The sequence below is a fragment of the Camelus dromedarius genome, chromosome 14 (genome assembly GCF_036321535.1).
Source record: "Camelus dromedarius isolate mCamDro1 chromosome 14, mCamDro1.pat, whole genome shotgun sequence".
Classification (NCBI taxonomy): Eukaryota; Metazoa; Chordata; class Mammalia; order Artiodactyla; family Camelidae; genus Camelus; species Camelus dromedarius.
The window spans coordinates 68,481,565-68,502,417 of record NC_087449.1 but is presented as its reverse complement, the minus strand read 5'-3'; positions in this window follow the sequence as shown (position 1 = coordinate 68,502,417).

The following is a 20,853-nucleotide window of genomic DNA, read 5'->3' as shown; positions in this document are numbered from 1 at the left end:
GCAGGCTTGGTTCCTGGTGAGAGCCCTCTTCCCGGCTCCCAGACAGCCACCTTCTTGCTGAGTTTTCACAAGGCAGAGACGGAGGGGGTGGGGGGAGAGAGAGCTGTGTTCTTCTTCTTACAAGGGCACTAATCTCGTCCTGGGGCCCCGCCCATGTGACCTCATCTCATCCTGATGACCTCCTGGAGACCCCTCACCTAACACCGTCATCACATCGGGGTTCAGGGCACCAACAGAGAGGCTGTGGAGGACACATTCAGTGCCCAGCAGGAGGCCGGGTGTTTTGAGAAATGGAGTAGACGTAGGGAGTGGGCAGTAAGTGTCCCCCTGACACCCTCTCACCCCTTCTTAACGCAACCAGCCCCTGCTTCTTCTGAGTATCGTCTCCTCACATCCCCTCTGCTGTAATCGCGTGGTCCCCTTGTGTCCTTCAGACTCTATGCTCCACCACCCCCACCTCAGGGCCTTTGCACGTGCTGTCCGTTGTCCCCTCTGGATCTAGCCCTGCACATCCCCCAGATCCCAGCACGACCACAGCTGCCTGCAGCATCCACTCCCTGGACCGGGTGACCACCACTGAAGCCTGTGCTCTGCGGCACCTGCACTGCCCCGGTGAGCCCGGCACCTGCTGCGGTCCTTGGGTGTCTGCCCCCACCACTGGGCTCTAGTCCCCACGGAGACAGGGCTGGGCTGGGTCTGCTGGCTTATCTTGGTGTTTTTCTTCAGAGAATCTCCAGGCTGGCACAGGTCTGGTGGCCGATAAATATATCAGCGAGCACATGGTCCACTGGGCAGAGTGACAGGCACCCGGCTGCCCGCGCTGCTGCTGGTCGGCACCAGGGAATCCAGAGGGGGTGGGTCCCTCTGCCGGGGGACCGCTGGGGACGTCATCCTGAGGCGACCCCACCATTTGTGCTGGTGCTAACATCTCATTCCGGGGCCAAAACCGATGGCTTGGAACCTGTCACTTTGAAAGGGTGGTTGGTTGTTTCCCCCCCGAAGCGTTGCCTTGTTCCTGCTTGTGCCGAGGCTCCCACGCTGCCTTCCTGTCCCCCAGGATCACCTGTGAACCTGCCCTCATCCATCCTGGGACTTGGAGTTTCCACCCGAGACAAAGCTTACTGTCACTTCCACACGTGGGGACACCACTGTGCAGTGACTCTTCGGGAAAATGCATCAACTTTCAGACATATTTAGAATCAGCACCGATTCCTGGGGGGGCACCACTGTTATTTTTCTTTTGTCTCTAATGCAGTTCTATCTACATGGATGATGGCATGCTGCCTCGAGGACATGTAAACCCTTTGTGACAGCCTTGTTATAAAACTTGGTTAAAGAACTCTGAACCATCTAAATGTTATCCATCGAGTTCCTCAAAAACATGTAGTCCTGAAAGGTCCAAGGAGCAAAGAACAGCCAAGGACCCAGATCTTGGCTTCTACCTACTGTACCCCTCCAAGAGGAGCCAAGCCTGGGACGGGGAGAGAGCAGGGGTCCCCGGTCACCTTGTTGTGGTGGAGATTAAGAGAGGGGGGAGTGTCTAAAGGACACAGGGACCAGCTTTCAGGGGTTCCTTCTGGCCAAATGCAGGGCAATTCAAGCATCAGAAAGAGCGATGACGGATTCTAAGACACTGAGATTAAAAAAAATCTGCGCTTCTGTACAGTCTCAGAAAAATCTGGGGAAATAGGTGATGGAAAAACAGTTTTTTACAGGAAAAGACAGCTAGTATGTTTTAGAGGAATGACAGGACCAGAACATTACTGTTTTCCAACCACCACCGTAGTCACTGATGAGAACAAGGACCGTCTCCCGATGCGGCAGCCTTGGGTGGGCGTTGCTGGTGAGCAGGTCACCTGTGCTCCCGCAGGTTTCCCCTCGCAGGGTGACTGCAATCACCAACGGAAGGCAGTCCTTTATGATGGAAAGATCTGGTGATACCATTTTAGCCAGTAATGAGACAAACCAAGTTCTGTGCACCGAGAAGGCCTCAGTATCTGGACAAAAAGTGCTTAACCTGAATTCATCCGCGAGCAAACAGCCAAGGAAAATCCCAGTTGTGGGACCTTCCACAGATCAGCTGCCTTGAATGCTCTGAAAACACCAATTGCAAAAAAATAAATGTCGCAGTGAGCTGCAACCTCATACCCATTAGGTTAGTATTTTTATTTATTTATTCATTTTTATTGAATTAGAGTCAGTTTACAATGTTGTGCCAATTTCTGGTGTTCAGCGTAATAGTTCAGTCATACACATACATACATACATGCATTCCCTTTCATATTCTTTTTTAATTATAGGTGACTACAAGGTATTGAATGTAGTTCCCTGTGCTGTATAGAAGGAACTGGTTGCATGTCTATTAGGACAACATTTTTTTTAAAAAATAATCACCAGTGTTGGCAAAGATATAGAGAAATGGGAACCGGGTGCTCTGCTGGTGGGGATGTAAAATGGTGCAGCTGCTGTGGAAAGTGGCATGGTGGTTCCTCAAGAACTTAAACTTGGAATTATCGTGTGATCCAGCAATTCCACTCCTGGGCATGTACCCAAAAGCATCGGAAGCAGGGACCTGTACATCCTTGTTCAAAGTATTATTCACAATGGCCAAAGTGTGAAAGAAACTCAAGCGTCCATCGGCAGGTGGATGGATAAAGACAACATGGTCTTTACATACAGTGAAATATTGTTCGGCCTTGAAAAGGAAGAAAATTCGGACACAAACTACAGCATGGGTGAAGCTTGAGGACTAAGCTAAGTGGGAAAAAAAAGATAAATATTGCTCGATCCCATTTATGTGCAGCACCTGGAGTCGTCAGATTCACAGAGACAGAAGGCAGAGTGTGGGTGCCGGGGACTGGGGGATGGGAGGAAGAATCAGTCTTTAATGGGGACAGAGATTCAGTTTGGGAAGGTGAAAAGTGGATGGTGGTGGCGGCTGCACAACCACGTGATTGTATTTAATGTCAATGTTACCATTTACATTTTATATTATGTATCTGTTGTTGCAATAGAAGTAAACAGATAATAAAGCAAGTGAGCTGTTCTAGACCAAATTAGAAAAAAGAGACATTGACTAAAGGCAAAGAGTGATATTTGATCAGATCCTGGATTTAAAAAATAAGCTATAAAGGATATTTGAGAACTTCTGAGAAAATTTAAATTAAACCTGTATATAAGAGTATTTTTATATTCATGCAAAAAATTAAAAAAAATTAGAAATTAAAATGGTGCGGTTCTGGGGTGGACTTGGCTCTTCTGGGCAGAAAGCTACCTGTTGTGTTCTGAGCAGGTGACCGCTGCACACGTGCTAATGACTTTACGGTTTATTTTGGAATCTATCAGCCTGTGGTTGCAGAGGTGAGAACTGTCTCTGTTGACTTCCCACAGTCTCCTTGGGACCGGAAGCCGGGGGCAGACTATCTGGGTGGGGATGGGGTCCTCTCACTCTGCGGTCCCTCAGTGTCTCCCTCGGGGTCTTCCAGAGACAGGCCACCCTGCTGAGGTCCACCACAGCCACCTCCTCCCCGCCCGGGGTGGGCTCTCTGCATCTCTCAGAAGCAGTGGAGGGTCTTCCTTCCCACCGTGACGTAGCCCAGGGCCTCTAACCAGGACCATCTCCCTAGTTTGCAGGGCCCACTGCAAAAAAAAGCAGGCTTCCTGTTAAAATTTTGTGAAGAATTTTAAGACAGTGACAGCAGAGGGTGACACCAAGCTCAGTTCAGCCCTGCCGAGCGCGGGGACCCGCTGACCACATGTGCATGACGCCAGCGCGGCCTCTGACCGACACGCCACCCCAGTGCCCTGGCATGGGTCTCTCATTTTCCTGTGTCTCCACGAGAGGTGCATGGAGTCAATCAACAAGGAGGCGGAGAAGCACCAGCTCCAGGGTCCTTCCACCTCCCCGACCTTTGGGATTTGAAGTGAGAAATACACTAAGTGTCAAATGGCAAGAGAGAGAAAAGCCACTTGTCCCTCAACTCTGGGGACCCTCAGAGTCTCAAGAAGGAAATAGCAGCTGACCTTCCCCCCAAACGTGTTCACCGTGACGCCCCCAAGGGAAATAAGGAGCAACGCCTCCATGAGCACCTGTCGCATCTAGAGCATGTCCTGTAACAGCGCCCACCTGGGGAAGGCACGTCCACACGGCGAGCGCCTGGGTGCCAGGGGAGGTGAGAACCGGACAGAGCTCAGGGGACGAGTGACAATTTCACCTCCCAAGATTTGCATGTCATGAATATTCAGACTGCGCCCCTGCCACCCAGCCCAAGCATCCTGAGGACCAGAGGAAGCCTGCGGCAGGCTCCCCAGTGTGCAGAGGTCCCGCGGGCGTGCTGACTTCCCCAGCGCGATGCCCCTGGGCCGGGATACGCCACCCGACTGCAGAGACATCACCCTCCCTGACAGGTGGCCATTTAGTTCCATCAGTAATGGAACATTTTCTGAAGTGACCCAGGAGGAGTCTGCATATCAGAGGCTCAGATAGGGATTAAGTGGACCCGGACCCCAAGGGCTTCTTAACAGACTTGCTCAATGTCTTGGACAATGAGTCAAGGGGACCCGGCAAAATGATCCAGACGTGGGACTGAGGAAGGGATGCTGGTGAAGTTCTGAGCTTTCAGTATCGGTTAAAATTAACCCAGGCTGGAGGCTCAAGACAGTAGATCTCTACTCGGGAAGGGGCATGGCTTCCTGCAGATCTTCTCATTTTAAATTTTTTATTGTGCTTAGAACAGTTAACATGAGCCCTGCCCTCTGACAGAATAAATGCACAACACAGCATTAACCACAGGCCCCGTGCTGCATGGCCGAGCCCTAGAAATCATTCATCTTGTGCACCTGAAACTTTACGCCCTCCAACTGCAGCTCCCCACCTCCCCTGCCTCCAGCCCCTGAAATACCACCATTTCATTCTTTCCTTCAAGCAGTTAGACTATTTCAGATACCTTGTATCACAGTAGCCAAGATGTGGAAACATCCCCAAATGTCCATCAACAGATGAACGGGTTAAAAAAAAAAATGGAGACATGGTAGAGCCACACAGTGGAATATTATTCTGCCTGGAAAAAGGCGATGCTGCCATCTGCGCAACACAGCTGAGCCTTGAGGACATGACGTTGGTGAGATACGCCGGTCACAGAAGGACAGATATTGCATGACCCCACTTCTGTGTAGGAATCTGCATCTGTTGTCTCTGATTGTGAAATAATAGGAAAAAGTGTATTTATATATTCACTAAATTTAGTTCTAAACCTCTTGGAATTTCCTGGGTGATGGGAACATCTTTGCTTTAATGAGGTGAGTCTGGGTGGGCTCCTGGGTGGGGGCTGGTCAGTAGAAAAACCAAGCCGTAATTATTAGGAGTTGCCACTTGCAGCCGCCCTCCCATCCTCCAGAGGGAGGAGAGGGTCTACAAGGTGAGTTGTTAATACATTCTGCCTATGCGATGAAGCCTCCACAAAAATCCCTAAAGTAAGGGGTTTGGGGAGATGCCGGGTTGGTGAATGCACCCGTGTGCCCGGAGGGTGACACACCCCCACTCCACAGGGACAGAAGCGCCTGTGCTCCGGATGCTCCCAGACCCTCCATATCTCTTCACCTGGTTGTTCATCTGTGTCCTTTATCACGTCCTTTATAATAAACGGTAAATGTGAAGGGTTTTCCTGAGTCCCGTGAGCCACTCCAGCAAATTACAGAGCCTGAGGAGGGGTTCCTGCTTTGCAGCTGGTGGCTCAGAAGTACAGTGACAACCTGTGACCTGGGACCGGCATCTGAAGTGGGGCAGCCTCGTGGGGCTGAGCCCTTCACCCGCGGGGCCTGATATGAACCCCGGTAGCGTCAGAACTGAGTTGGAGTGTGGGACGCCCGGCCGGTGCGGGAGAGGTTCTCGGTGTGGTAAACCCGCACACCTGGCGTCGGAAGTGCCTGTGAGCCGGGAACAGACGGCTCAGGGGAGAGGCTCCCCGCACGGACGCTTGGGGGGCTGGTTCCGTGTATCTCCCTGCAGAGGCAGGAAAGGAAACCTTAGCTTATGGAGCGAGAAGGGGTCTCAGGAGCACAAACACGGGTGATGGCCCATCCACCGAGGTCTCCAGCAGACTGTTCCACGTCCTGCAAACTCTTCTCAGACCTGCCTCCAGTGGTGACGCCCTCGGAGGCGCCTGTGGGTCTTTCCCCAGGTCCGAGCTGAGCGCCGCCCTTCCTGCCGGCCTCTGCTCGGCCTGAGTCCGTGTCGGCAGCGCCACCCTGCCAGGGCGAGCGGGGACTGGTCCTCGCTGCGGGCTGGGTTGCAGGAGGTTCTGCTTTGTCTCCTGGGCACCTCTTGGGGCTCAGGCTGCCGCCTTTCTGGGGCGGGAGGGGCGGATGCAGGGAGCCCGGTGGCATCACCGCCCCCAGCAGGAGGCGCCAGAGATACCTACCTTCCAGGTGGGGAGCAGCTTGGGAGGCGACACCAGGGCACCGCGCTCTCTGCTCTTTCCGGTGCCGTGGCTGAAATGAAAGTCCCAGGTTCTGTAAACCGCGGTGTCAGGACATTTTCCCCCAGGCAAAACAAAGGAGGCAGAAACCCACGTTCAGCAAACTCTCTGCTCCCATCTCTTCCTGCTGATGCCGACTCAGCCAGCGAGCCGTGGTGAGTCACTGGAGGCGGGTTATCAGTGCAGACCCGGAGGCCGGGCTCACGGTGATAAGAACCCTCTTTCTTTTAGAAAACTCATGTCCGTTCGCAAGCGTTACTTCATCAGAGCCTCCGAACAGAGCGAGGGGTGGCACTGTGAATTGTCACCCATTTCGCAGGGGGGCCGCCTGAGGGACCTGGTTCTTCCAAGTCTTAACTCTTCCCCTGGGGCCGCCGCTCCGGGTCGAAGGGCGCGGCCTCGAGATCTGCAGCGCCCCAAGCACTCTGAGGGGCAGGGCTGCCGGCAGCGGAAATCCCACCCGAAGGAGCTCAGGCTTAAAGGAGGTTTGCTGTTGCTGAAAGGAGTGAGAGGCTCATGAATCCAGAGGCACCGGTGCGTGGGGACCGCACACCTCCAGGGCGCCCTCCCTCCCTTGGACCCCTTCTCCAGGCTCCCCTCTCCCCCTGCCTGCCCGTTTCGGGGCCACCTCCGAGTCCCATCCTCCCGTGTCTGTGCCCAGCACGTGCAGGAGGCCTCGCCTTCCTTCTCGACTCTCCTGACAGAGCAAGCATGTGAAGTCGGGTCACAGGCTTCTCTGTGCGTCAGACACTGCAGTCAGTATCTTACTGACTCCTCACAGCGAGCCCTGCGGAGCCTTATAGAGGATGGCTCCGAGGCTCAGAGAGGGAAAGACCCTGCTTCAGGGTCACACAGCACAGGGGAGGTGGGGCTGGCCAGGCCCTGAGTCTGCATGACTCTATTTCCAGCCACGCTTGCTTCATTCCCCAAGCCCAGGATGTGTTTAACTGCTGAGAAGGAAGCCCAAATCGCTGCCCACCAGCCTGTGCTCTGGGCCTGGCAGATCAGCTCTGGACTGCACACCGTGACTTCAAATTTCTGTCAGTTGCAAGGGAAAGACGTTCACTGGACCTGGCTCAAACTGGGGAGGTTGCAGTCAAGGTTGGGGGGTCGTCTGTACAGCGTGGAGTTGAAAGGACCGGCACCGGGGACCGGGGCCGCCAGCGATAGAGGGTGTCTGCTGGCCTGAGGTCCGGCTGGTTCTCCTCCAAGGCCCCATGGCCCCCTCTGCTCCCCGCCACACACACTCCTCTCCCTCCATTCCCTTTGTACTGCCTGGCTGGCCACTCTGTGTCAATGAAACTGGCCTTTGGTTTCAGCTCCCTGCAGCCAACCAGCTGCCGCCTGTCTCCCTTGGCTGGGATTCTTGGGAGAGAGTCCCGCTGATCACCGGCCTGGAGTGGGGCCCCCCTGCACGGTGCTGGAAAGTTTGTGTCCCCCCAGAACTCATGGTGGATTCTGATGCCCAGTGGACGGCTGTGGGAGTGGCACTGGGAGGTGATGAGGTCACGAGGGTGGGGCCCTCACGGTGGGATTAGCGCCCTCACTTTTGTAAGGAGACCGCAGGGAGCTCCCCACCCCTTCCACCTGTGAGGACGCAGCAGGGAGACACCATCGGTGAACCAGGAAGACACTGGACCTGCCGGCACCTTGGCCTCGGACGTCCAGCCTCCAGAACTGTGAGAAGTAAGTATCTGCTGCTTATAAGCCGCCCCCAACCCCACTGTCTCTGGCGGTGTATTAGGGCAGCCCAGATGGGCTAAGACAGCTCAGGTCAGGTGACTGTCCTCGCTGCCTGGACCTGGCGGGCGGGGCGGGAGCCCGGGGCAGCGTTTAGCCGCCTGTGCCGAGCAGTGGAGGCGAGGAGCTGGTGCCAGGAGAGCAGGGCCGAGAGTGGGTGGGCAGAGACTTCCAAGCACACTCTGACACTCCCCAAGGCGAGTTCCGGGCAGGAGCCTCCACCCCATCCTCCCTCGGGCCAAAGAAGATGCTGTCCTTCCCCACCCAGGACGTTTTCCAGGGAAGAATCTAGGACTCAGGACAGAGAGGGAACCCAGACAGGTGCCTCCTGACACTCCTCTGACCTGGAGAGCGCAGGCGTGGCCTTACCGCCTCCGTGGGAGGAGGCCGATGGGTGCAGAGGGATCTAGAAACATCAGAGACGAAGCCGGGGATTGTGGATTTGTAACAGGGTCATAAGGGGAATGAGGCTCCTGGGGAGAAACACATCCATCCCGGTCAGAGAGGGCTGCTGTCCCAGAACAATGTGGACTGGGGGCAGACGTTCATTTCTCGCGGTCTGGAGCCTGGGCGTCCAAGGTCCCGTGCGAGCAGGTCCGGTGTCTGGTGAGGACCTGCCTCCCGGTTCCTAGGCGGTCATCCTCTCGCTGTGTCCTTGCAGGGGGAGGGCGAGGAGCTCTCCGGGTCCCTTCGTTAAGGGCACTGACCCCAGTCCTTGGGGCTCCACCCTCAGACCTCATCTCCTCCCAAGGCCCCCTCCTAGCACCATCACACCGGACGTCAGAGTTTCAGCGTGAATTCTGGGGGAACACAAACACCTGCTCCGCAGCCATGTCCAAACTTCGATGCTGGTTCTGTTAGTTTCAAAGAGGACAGCCTTGCGCTCTCAGACATCCCCTCGTGTGACTTTTGGGAGGAAAGTAACGCACTTTCAGCACTGACAGGGTCATCCCGACATCCTGGGCTCACCGAGCCCAGAGGAGTGTGAGAACACCCGCGGGACTCGTCGACAGGACCCCCGCACGGCCTGCGAGGACCACCCTGGCCGGAGGGTCCTGCCCTGGGCGTGGTCGGGGAGAGTGCAGCGTGCACGGGTTTCCCCCAGAGACTTGGAGATGTCTTGCTCGGGGGCCTGCGAGGAGCCGACGGTGGGCAATGAGCTCTCGGACGACTGGTTCTAACCTCACGGTGAAGGTCTCAGCCCCACACCCTGGCGCCATCGCTCTCTGGAGAAGGACGGAGGTCCAACCAAAGACGCCGCTCTGATCCAGGGGGAAGGAGGGAAGGAGGTGCCCTCTGAGCTCCTTTCGAAGCCCCGTGGAGTGTGTGGATGGGGCTGCCCAGCCAGGGCCCTGCTGCCTTCGGGACCGGGTGGCTCCTGGTCGTGGGACCTTCCTAGGGTGACATTTAGCAGCACCTCTCACTAGACAGCAACTTCCTCCTCCAGCTGCGACAGCCAAGCATGCCTGCAGCTTGCGAATGGACGGTCCGAGGTGCGTCCGACCAGGCCTTTCCACGTCACACGGCGGCTGTAGCCTCCCTCCTGCCTGGCTCCTGGTCGCACCTTGTGTGAGTCGGGTTCTCCAGAGAAACAGCCGACAGGGCGCGCGTAGAGCGACGCCAGAGGAGGCTGACTACGTGGAGCGGGCTCCTCGATTAGGGAGGCTGGGAAGCCCCACCATCTGCCATCTGCAAGTGGGGGGAGACCCAGGAAAGCTGAAGGCGTAGGTCCAGTCCGAGCCTGAAGGCCCAGGAGCTGGAGCACTGGTGTCCAAGGGCGGGGGAGGATGGATGTCCCAGCTCGAGCAGACAAGGCAAGTCCATCCTCCCTCCACCTTCCTATTCAGTTCAGGCCCTCGATGGACTGGATGATCCGTGAGGGCGATCTTCACTCATCCTGCCCGTTCGAGTGCTCATGTCTCCCGGACACAGCCTCCAGACACTCCCAGAAATCATCTCTGACCAGCTATCGGGCGCCCTGAGCACAGTCATTGGCGCATACAATGAGCCCCCCCACCCCCCGCGTCTGCCCGCTGCCGTGTCTTTATAAAGGTGCTCCCCGAGGCACTGCCTCCCCCCAGCTCTCGCCTAGTGTCCTCAGCCTTGGGCATGGGGGGCCCAGTAGCAGCCCCCAGGCTCAGTGTGCCCGCCTTCACCATCCCAGTACGAGGACCCACGCACCCACAGGACGGTCCCCCATCCCCACCCTCAGCTCCCGTTTTGTTTGGCAAAAGTGTTAGCTGAACAGATTTCTCTTCTGTTCTGTGAACGCTCTAAGTGCAGTTTGCATGTAAAGCTCCGAAGTGAAGCAGGCAGAGTTCCCATTACACAGTCGGTACATGAGCCCCATCCCAGGAGAGCGGCTTTCGGTCGGGGACGCTGCGGCCTGTGAAGGGAGGGAGGCAGGCTTGGCAGGGGCTCTCCGCCCTGGGCGCGGCGGCCTGGGGCTGGGAGCTGGCGGCGGGTGGGGGGAGCAGGCCTCTCCGCAGGGCGCCCTCCCTGCTTTCCCTGCGGCCCGCTGCCTCCTCTCCGGCTGCCCAGCGCCCAGGGCCCAGGGGCCAGGCCCAGGCCCAGGCGTCGCCTCTGGGAACGGGTCTGGAGCAGGAGCTCTGAGGTGGCGCCCCAGGCGAGGGGCGACCGGGGTTCCCAAGGTCACATGGGGGCAGTTACGAGCCTGGGAGGCAGCACAGGCCTCCAGAAGCTTCCCAACCTTCTCCAGGACGAGTCCTGGGTCTACGTGTCCCTCCGGTGGCTCAGCCGTCCCGGCGAAGTTCACCACCAGTGGGCACTGAACTTGAAATTGCCGCACAGTCTCCGGGAAGGCCCGCCTGCCCGCCTCGGGCGAGCAGCTCCGCCGCCGCGAGCTGTGAGCCTGAGCGAGTCGGTTGTGCTGCTGTTGCTGTTTCCGTTTCTGCTTTCTGTGAGCGCGCTGCCTTGAGCTGCGACGGGCTTTCCAGACGTGGGCTGCGTGGTTGGGTTTGTTTATCACGTGGGAGGGGCCGGCCCGTAGGGGAAGCTTGGGCCGAGGTTGCCCGGCTCGGCCGGGGAGCGCAGGTGACCACCCCCAGGGCCGGGAACAGCGGACAGGGTCACTGAGGGCCCCGCTGCAGGGTCGCGGCGAGCGGGCGGAGACCAGACCACGGGGTTGGAGGGCCCGGTTCTGCCCACGGCCCCAGCGTGGGGCCGGACTGCCCACCCTCAGCCTCGTGGTCTCCAAAAGCTGTGCTCGCGACCCTCCCCGGGACCTGTGGAGGTGACGTCGTCGGGGAAAAGGCCTCTGCAGGTGCAGCACAGGTGAGCATCTCGACATGACGTCGTCCTGGACTGAGGGTGAGCCCTAAGTCCAACGAAGGTGTCCTTGTAAGACCAGGAGAGGACGAGGAGACACAAGGGGCCATGCAATGATGGGATGGAGGCTGGAAACCCGGAGCCCCCAGGACCGGGAAGAGGCAGGAAGGATTTTCCCTCAGAGCTTCCGGAAGGGAGCAGCCCCGCCGACACCTGGATTCTGGACTCCTGGCCTCCAGACTGCGACGGAGGAAGTGATGTTTGAAGCCGCCCAGTCTGTGGTGCTCTATTACCGCAGCTGCAGGAAACTCCTAACAGGTTGCGGACTCAGACCTGCACTGGAGGGGACAGGGGCCTGAGCCTGCCGCTCACTAGGGAACTTTCTCACCTGGGCTGAGCCCGGTCTCACGGGTGTGAAAGGTACTCCCACTGTTCTCAGAGCCATCGTTTCCTCCTGGAGGCCCCAAGGGCCACAGCGGTGCCCCATCCTGACCTCCACGGCCTCTGTGGCTGTCTTCCCTCCCACCCCTTCATACTGGTCTTGGTCCGTCTGGGCTGCTGTAACAAAGTGCCTACAAACAGCAGACATCCATTTCTGACGGTTCTGGAGGCTGGAAGTCCAAGCTCAAGGCGCCGGCAGGCCCTGTGTCTGGTGAGGACCTGCCTCCTGGTTCATAAGACGGTGTCCTCGTGCGGCGTCCTCACCTGGAAGAAGACAGCTCTCTGGGGTCCCTTTTATCAGGGCACTAATCCCATTCAGGAGGGCTCCACCCTCATGACCTCATCACCTCCCAAACATGGGACCCCTCCCCTCCTAGCACGGTCACATAGGGGCTTTGGTACCATAGAAATTTGGGGGGGACACAGACATTCAGTCCATAACAATCCCCAAACCCATATCCAACCAAACTTTGGCTGAAGTCTGCCAAACACCCCCAGCCCCTTTCTGCCATGGTCACTTTTTATCTAAAGCAGAGGTCGACACACTTATGCTATAAATGATCACATAGTTAATCTGTGGTGATATTTTATTACTAATAATAGAGAAAATATAGGCTTATAAATAAACCCGATATTTTCACTAGTAATAAAATACAGTAAACATTCATCAGCGAACAGTGACAGTTTCAGGCTGCGTGGGCACGTGGTCGCCGCCCAGCTGCTCTGCTCTGTGGCTGGCGGGGCACGTGGCCGGAGACTCTCGGTCCGGGCGTGAGCAAGGCTGCGGGCCCGCAGAACCGTGTTACAGACGCTGGAATTTTAGCCTAACGTCACTTTTGCATGTCATAAGACATTTATCCTTCTTTTAATTTTTTTCCCCAAGTATTTGAAAATGTGAAAGCCATTCTTGACCCGTCGGCTCTGCAGACACCGGCAGGGGCTGGATCTGGTGGTGGCGGGGCTGGCAGAGCCCTGAGCCACAGAGTTCAGGGGGCACGGGTGAGTAGTGATGTGACCTGGGACTGTGAGTGCAGAGGAAGGAGCAGCGAGGTGACCTTGGGCAGGGAGCAGGTGTGAGGCCTCGTGTCACCCCCTCGGTTGGGCACAGCGTCCGGCCCCCAGTGACCGAAGCCAGCTGCCCCTCCCGAGAAAACATGCCGTTCTTGGTGGGCGGGCATCAGTGTCCCCCAGCCCCGCCAGTGCTCAACACGCCTCAGCTTTAAATATGGAATATTTTCAATGTTAAAGAGCTTAATAAGAAACAGCTTGAGACAGATTTGAAATAGTTTTGGATGGAAAAATTGGGCATATTAATTGCCACCTCTGGTGAGCTGCCTTTTTCTCTCCATTCACAGTCAAGAACCTTGCTGTTTTGAAATGTTAAGTGTTTTTCCCACAAAAGGCTGTAGATAGCTTCACTGGCTCCGTGGTCTGACGGCTGGGAGTTAGGTGCGGGCTGGTAGCTCAGTGATGCCCGGGGGCTCCGTCACTGCCTCCCCCCAGCACAGTCAGGCTGCAGGGCACACCTGGGGTGAAGGGGAGGGTGGGTGTTGCTGGGTGAGTCGGAGGCAGCCAGGCCTCTGTTGCCCCTTAGATAAAAGCAGAAGGGCAGGATGCCGGGGGTGGTGGTGCCCCTGGGTACGGGAGGAGCTGGGGCAGAGCTGCCAGGGGCTGGGGTTGGTGATCAGGTGATCAGAAAGTCCCACGGACAGTCCTTGGCAACACACCGCTTCTCCAGCAAAGCACAAGACCTTCTGACGCACAGGCCTGTGTCTCCTGAGGCTTTTAGAAAACAAACTATGGTTACCAAAGGGGAAAGGGAGAGGGGAGGGGTAAATTCAGAGTTTGAGATGAACAGATACACACCACTATATATAAAATAAATAAACAACAAGGACCTACTGTAGGGCACGGGGAACTCGATTCAATTCCTCGTGGTAAGTTATAATGGAAAAGAATCTGAAAAAAAAAATATATGTGTATTACTGAATCACTTTGCTGTGCACCTGAAACTAATATCGTAAATCTATTACACTTCAATAAAAAATAAAATTATAAAAAAGCCAGTTACAACGGCAGGGCTAAATGGCAGCACGAGAGGCGTTACAGGTGCAGGAAGCGCTCTCCAGACCTCCTCCTGCTCCGAGCGAGAGGTTAGAAACAGCGCTGAGACAGAAGGCGGGCAAATGCCGATAAGGACCATCTAACAGGATGGGGCGGATCTGGGGAGCAAGGAAGACAAGAGTGAAATATTCTAAACCCTTTAGCCAGCCAGGCATTCATCATTCATCCTGCGAAATACAGGGATTCGGTCACGGCCCAGCGTGTCTGCACACAGGGCGTTAATGAATCAGACCCTCGCCCTCCACCAAGGATGGGCCACAGGCAGCCCTGGCTGCACCGTTCAATACATTTACATAATTCCTCCACTCGGACTAGATGGCTGATCGGCCATGCACGAAGTGCAGCGTTAACTCATGCAGGCTGCCCGCCGGCGGTTCCCTGAAACCGTTGCCACTTTGCGGTGTTTAACCCGGACGCTGACCCGTCTGCAGGAGCCGGCGCTGGGCATGAACAGCTGCGCTGGCTCCTTGGGACCCTGACCGCCCCGCCTGGGGCCCCTGGGGAATACCAGGCCGCTCCTGCCAGCCAGAGCTGGGCAGCTGGAAGAGCGCTGCTGCTCCTGGCCAGGGCCACCGCCAGGTCCCCGCAGCCCTGCAAACACTCGGCTCACGGGGGACCCTCGGGGAGCACCTGAGGAGACAGGTGCCAGGACAGAGCATCCTCAGGAGGGGTGCGTGGACAGCTCTCAGATCAGGTGGCTCTCCTGGGCCGACTGGCTTCTGAGGCCGAGCTCTCCCAGACCCCCAGAGCCAAAGCCCTCAAGGAATCCGCCCTGGGAAGAGTGGCGGGAATAGGAGGGGCAGCATGTGACGAATTCCATCAGCATCAGCTGCCAGGGGCACCGTCTCCTCAGCCTGGACCTGCCTGCCCACTCTGGCTGGAATCACCTCACATGTGGCCCCAAGCCTGTCCCGCGAATGCTGACCCTCCCTCCTCAGCCCTGCTCTCCTTGAGCTTCAGAAACCCTCCAGCCACCCGTCCAGCCTGGTGTCTGAACTCTCCCCCCGAGGGAACCGCGGTCGGCACTGTTCCCTGCACGTGGCTCTCTTTGCCCTCAAGGTTTCCTTCTGGTCCGCTCCACACGGGGGTCTCCCATGAAGCCGTTCTGACTCCTCCAGCAAAGACGAAATCAGCCTCTCTCACACTATGGATGGCACGGGGTCTCAGAGACACTTCAGTCCTGCGAAGCGAGCAGTGTCGTCCCCGTGGGGGGCTCCAGGCTCTGAGGATCTTCCACACACAGCTTCTCTCCTGGGTCATCATTTTGAGACGTGAACATCCCCCTTTGGGCTGAAAGAAAGTCAAGTCATCAGGAAACAGAAACAGAAGAGCCAGGAAAAACTTTTTCAATGTTTCCTTTTTGGAGAAAAGAGAGTTTACAAGGAAGAACATGAAATTGATTTGGAGAGCATTTCAGATAGGGGGCACAAAAGCGAAGCCTCAGAGCATCGTCTGGGAAGTGCCAGGTTGCTTCGGGGGGGCAGCGGGCCTGGTTTCGCCACATCCCGATCACTCTGGTCGGGGGGCCCCTGAGGCTCTCTGCAGCTCTGGCGGGAGAGCTGGCGGCCTGGCACGGCGGGCGTCAGTGCCGGGCTGGGTCAGGTCGAAAGCCGAGGCTCCCCAACCCGGGCTGCCCAAGGAAGCCGGGGCGTGAATGGTGGGGGCTGAGCAGACCGCAGCCACGTTTCCCTTCACCCGGGTCGATCTGCGCAGGGATTCGGGCTGCCAGGTGTCCGATCAGCCTTCTGGGTGCTCTGTAGGCGCCTGACTATTACAAAGCAGAATGTGCCTTTGTGGGACTGGATGGGGCTTGTGAGTTGAATTGTGTCCCCCCGAAATAGACACGTTGAAGTCCCAGGTACTTGACAGTGTGATTCTATTTGGAGATAAAGTCTTTACAGAGGTCATCATGCTAAAACAGGGTCACTAGGATGGAACCTAATCACTATGGCGGCGTCTTTATGAAAAAGGGAAATCTGGACGAGACACACCCGGAGGAGGAAAATGCCAAGACAGGGAGAAGACGGCCACGTGGCCGGAGTGCGGCAGCTGCAGGCCAAGGATGCTGAGGGTCGCAGCGGCCGGACGCCTGGAGGAGTCAGGGAGGGCCCTCCCCCAGAGCCTCCGGAGGGAGCAGTCCTGCCCACACCATGACTTCAGCCATCTGGCCTCTGGAACCTTGACAGGATAGACGTCTGCTGTTTGAAACCACTCAGTTTGTGGTCTTTTATTACGACACCACACCAGTGGGAAATTGACACGGATGAGTTTGTAGGGATGGATCAGGCTCTGGTACCACACAGATAGCTGGTGTCTGGGGGCAGGGGGGATCCAGACAGCCTGGAAGCGAGGGTCTCTGCTGAGCACCAGGGGAAGGGATGGCTCACAGGATAAACACACTGACCTGGCCCCGGGCTGCTCCGGCCACTGACAGCCAATGAGATGCGGAGAGGGCTGAGCACCTGCAGCAGGATCGCCGTGCACACAGTGAACCTCACGCCACGACCCCCTCCGGGGCCACGGGATGCTGGTCCTCCCTGACCTCCCCTGGGACCTCGAACGGCCACGCAGCCTCTGGTTCTAACTTGCCATTGAGCTTGACAATCGAAAAGGCTGGGCCGCTCCAAACCAGAGACAGACTTTCTTTAAAGTCACAATGAAAAATGAAATCACCAACAAGCTTTAAATTTAAATCTGGCACAGTTCGCCCTCCTCCACCACGTGCTCTCCTGTGAGGCGAGCTCGGTCAAATGACCGTGGACAAGTCTTTTCTAAAAAGGTCACTTCCTGTTAAGGCAACTTCTGCCAGTCGACGTTACAAGTGTTCTCCTCCCGCTGGAACAGTGAACCTCAGGGTGGGCTTGTCCCACGCAGTCGGAGCGCGAAGAGTGTGTGTGCGGCCCTGGCCCCGGGGCCGTATCAGCAGTGGCCCGGGGCGGTCTGGGACTGTCTCACCTCCAGCACTGACATTCCTGCCTCCCGGGTAACCTTCAGGGCTCAGCACATGGAGACAGCTGTTTCCCTGGCCAAGGCACCCCCCATCTCCCCCACCATGCACAGCCCCCTGCATCTCCCACCATGCATGACCCCAATCTCCCCCACCATGCACGACCCCTATCTCCCCCACCATGCACAGCCCCCTGCATCTCCCACCATGCATGACCCCTATCTCCCCCACTGTGCACAGCCCCCCACCTCCCACCATGTATGACCCGCCCATCTCCCCACCATGCACAGCCCCCTCCATCTCCCACTATGCGTGACCCCCCATCTCCCCCACCGTGCACAGCCCCCTGCATCTCCCACCATGCATGACCCCTATCTCCCCCACTGTGCACAGCCCCCTCCATCTCCCACTATGCGTGACCCCCCATCTCCCCCACCGTGCATGTGAGCCCTTGCTCACTCATAATCTCAAGGTTTGGTGATTCAGCCCTGAAGCCATCTCCTGCCAATGAATCTTGCAGCTTGTCAGACTGAGGGAACTCTGACTTTTTGTGCCAACGCAACACAAAAGAACTCTGAAACCTGTTTGTCCCAAGAATTTTAAATTTATTTGTGACTCTTTCGATCCCACCTGAACATCAGGTGGCTTTGTACGGAGGAGCCCCCGGGAGCCCAAGCAAATTCTGTCTTATTCTGGAGCCTCAGTATCCAGCCAGGCCTCTTTTGTTAGCAGCTGATTTGCATTGAAAAATTGGCAGGTGTTTGGAAGGACAAGCTTCAGGAGTGCATCAGTGCCATTTATGGAGGGAGAGAAAAAAGCAAAACAACTCCAAGCCTTTCTTGCTCATCAGCTTACTTTTGAGTGAACAAATCTATGTCCTGGGATGAAAGCTAGAGTTGCCCTTGGGATTCAGGAGGCCACAGGCCTCGCGGCGGTCACAGCTCTGTCCCGGGCTGCGGCGTGCTTCCCTGTGGGCTGCAATCATTGGGCGTTTTTGTCTACAAGGGACAGACACCCATGGGCTTATGCAAGACGGGGTATCATTGGTTCATTCATTCATTCATTCATTCATTCAACATGTAATCACTGGCCTCCTACAATATGGTGGGTATAGTTCTAGGCACATCAGGCAGACGTGAACCCACCTAAGCCCTGCCCTCCAGGAGCTCACGGTCTCACAATGGAAAATCCGGTCCCCCCGGCTCAGCGGTTCAAAGGGCATGAGAGTGCTCGGAAGCTTGCCTTTCCCCACAATGGTTTGCGCACAATCACTGGACTGGGGTGTCACGGTGACTATTTGGGTTTCAGGCCAACCATGGAACCACCACAGTGACTAGGAGTCGGGTAAGTGGGCGAAACGCTCTGACTGGCCAGCTTGGGTCATGCTCCCACCCCCAAACCCACCTCCACGGCCCCAGGCAGAGATGGTGAGGATAGTGCCAAAGGGCCAGAGGGGGAAGCTGACTGGCTGCGCCTGGCTCAGTTTTCTACACCTGAAACTCAAGGCTGAATCTACCTGCTTAGACCCACGAGTCCAAGGATGGAGTTGGGGAGAGTGAGTTTCCCAGGAAGAGTGTGGGTGAGCAGCAGCAAAAACAGGCCGGGGACGCCGGCAGACAGAATCAGCAGACGTCCCCTTGTAACGCTTAATGTCAGCTTGCGTGGGACATGGTGCCCCGTTGCTTGGGCAAAGCCAGTCTGGATGGCGCTATGAAGCTATCTTTTGGGTGAAATTAACATTGAGTTAGAGCAGATTATCGCCATTGGTTGGGCCTCGCCCAATCAGGTGAAGGCCTTAAGAGGAAAGACTGAGCTTCCCCGAAGGGGAAGGGATTCTGCAGACACACTGCGTTTGGACTCAAGTCTGCAACCTTGACTCTTCCCTGGGCCTCTGTCCTCTCAGACTTGCCAGCTCCCATAGTCATATGAGTCAATTTCTTAAAATAAATCTCTCTGTGATAGACAGACAGACAGACAGACAGACCTCTATCATCCATCTCTATCTCTGTCTCTCCCTCCTTGTCCAGATCTACACATCCTGTTGGTTCTGTTTCTCTGGAGAGCTCTGACACCCCTACAACGGACGTGGGGGTATAAAGGAACAGTCCATGTCACACACATTCTGGCCTTTGACTGGACACACCATGTGAATCTTCAATACTGGGTTGCAGGGCCAATGTATCAGGCCACCCAGAGCATGGACTGCCCAACCACACTCACATTACAATATGAACAGCGCCCCCTGGAGCTGTGCAGTGCGGAAGTCCCCTCTGGTTCTGACACCAAAGACACACATTTGTGGGTTCAGTGAGATCCCACTGGCCGTTCCGAGGTGATCTTGCCCCAGGCCCTTAGCTTGTTCTCTGTCCTATTAAATCTTGCTACAATTACCAGTCAGAATGGAAACAGTTTAGTGCTTAAATAATGTATCCAGATTCCACAAGGAAAGTCTCCGCAGTTATACATCCGCTAATAGAGAACATTGATTTTAGAGGTCGAGGGCAACACGAGGCTGGGGAAACGGTCGCCTATTTGCATGTTCCTGTCTCTTGAGACTTCCTGTCGCTTTGTGTGCTGAGAAGATCAGCCAGGACAGTTTGATCGCAAGTCTCCGTTCACTTGCTGCCTTTTCTGGCGCTGTTGCACTGTACATCTGAAGTTGGAAGGGGTAACAGTGTGGGAATTTCATTAGCAATTTATCAACCAAAATGGAGATTTCTTTCCTCAGGTGCTCATTCGAGGAGATTACTTGCTAGTTTGAGGGTGAAACGGCCTGAATAGGTGGAGTCCAAATTGGAGGGTATTTATCTGATCACACTCAAGCCTGAGTGATGGAGCCAACTTGAGCATTCAGACTGTGTCTTGGTGTATCTGCTTCATAATGAAGACTCATTTGTAACAGGAAGCAATGATTTGCATACAGACAATTAATGTAATAGGGTATCAAAAACATTTTTTCCCTTTGAATAGCTCCCGTGTAATTTGTTTCATTTAATTCATTTCCCTACTAAGCCCTTTGTTTGCAGATAATGAAAAGGTGAACTTCAGCCCAACCAGGAGGAATTCACGACATTCTGGTTGCTGAGGCTTCCTGGAATCGTGGGCCACCTGTCTTGGGAGAGCAGAGCGGTGGGCTGGAATCAGTCATCAGGGGAAAGGGGCTCATCTATTCCGTCCCCACTTTAGTGCAAAGCAGAGTCGCTGAGAGGTTTGTTCAGGCAGATAGCCTGTGCCCCGCCCCGGAGCACCAGCGTCCTTGGTCCGGGTGGGTCCTGGTGATAATTTGCATTTCGGGCAAGTTCCTGGTGATCCAGAGACGTCCAGCCCCAGGCTCCACTCTAGTCTGAAACTCACAGATTCTTCAAAGACTAGTTGGTGAAGAGTCACCACCTGAATGGGTCCATATTGATCAGTCTTAGTGATCGACTGAAGATCCGTCCGCACTAATCCCCGTGCGGGTGGAAGACCTTTCAGAAAATCGCACCGAGCTTTACAGTCTGCTATTTTGTCTCCCTTCCTACTCTCCCACCTCCTGGCATGTTCAGAGAAGTTGATCAGTGATTCCTCTCGCCCTGGTCCTTCATTAGGATGGAAACACAGAATCAGCGAGAGGAACAAGGTGTTTACCCTTCCGTACCATTGCCCTTTCTCGTCTGCTTCCAGCCCCCATCCGGCCGCTGTCAACATTCTGGAACAGAGAACAGCTCATCGGGTGCAGCTGTCCGGGTCACAAGGGGCGGGTCTTGGGGACCCTGAAGGCGGGGCAGGGAGCCCTTTCACGGCAGGCAGAGGGCAGAGCGCCAAACGCCGTCCACTGTGGCTGGACGTTCAGGCTGA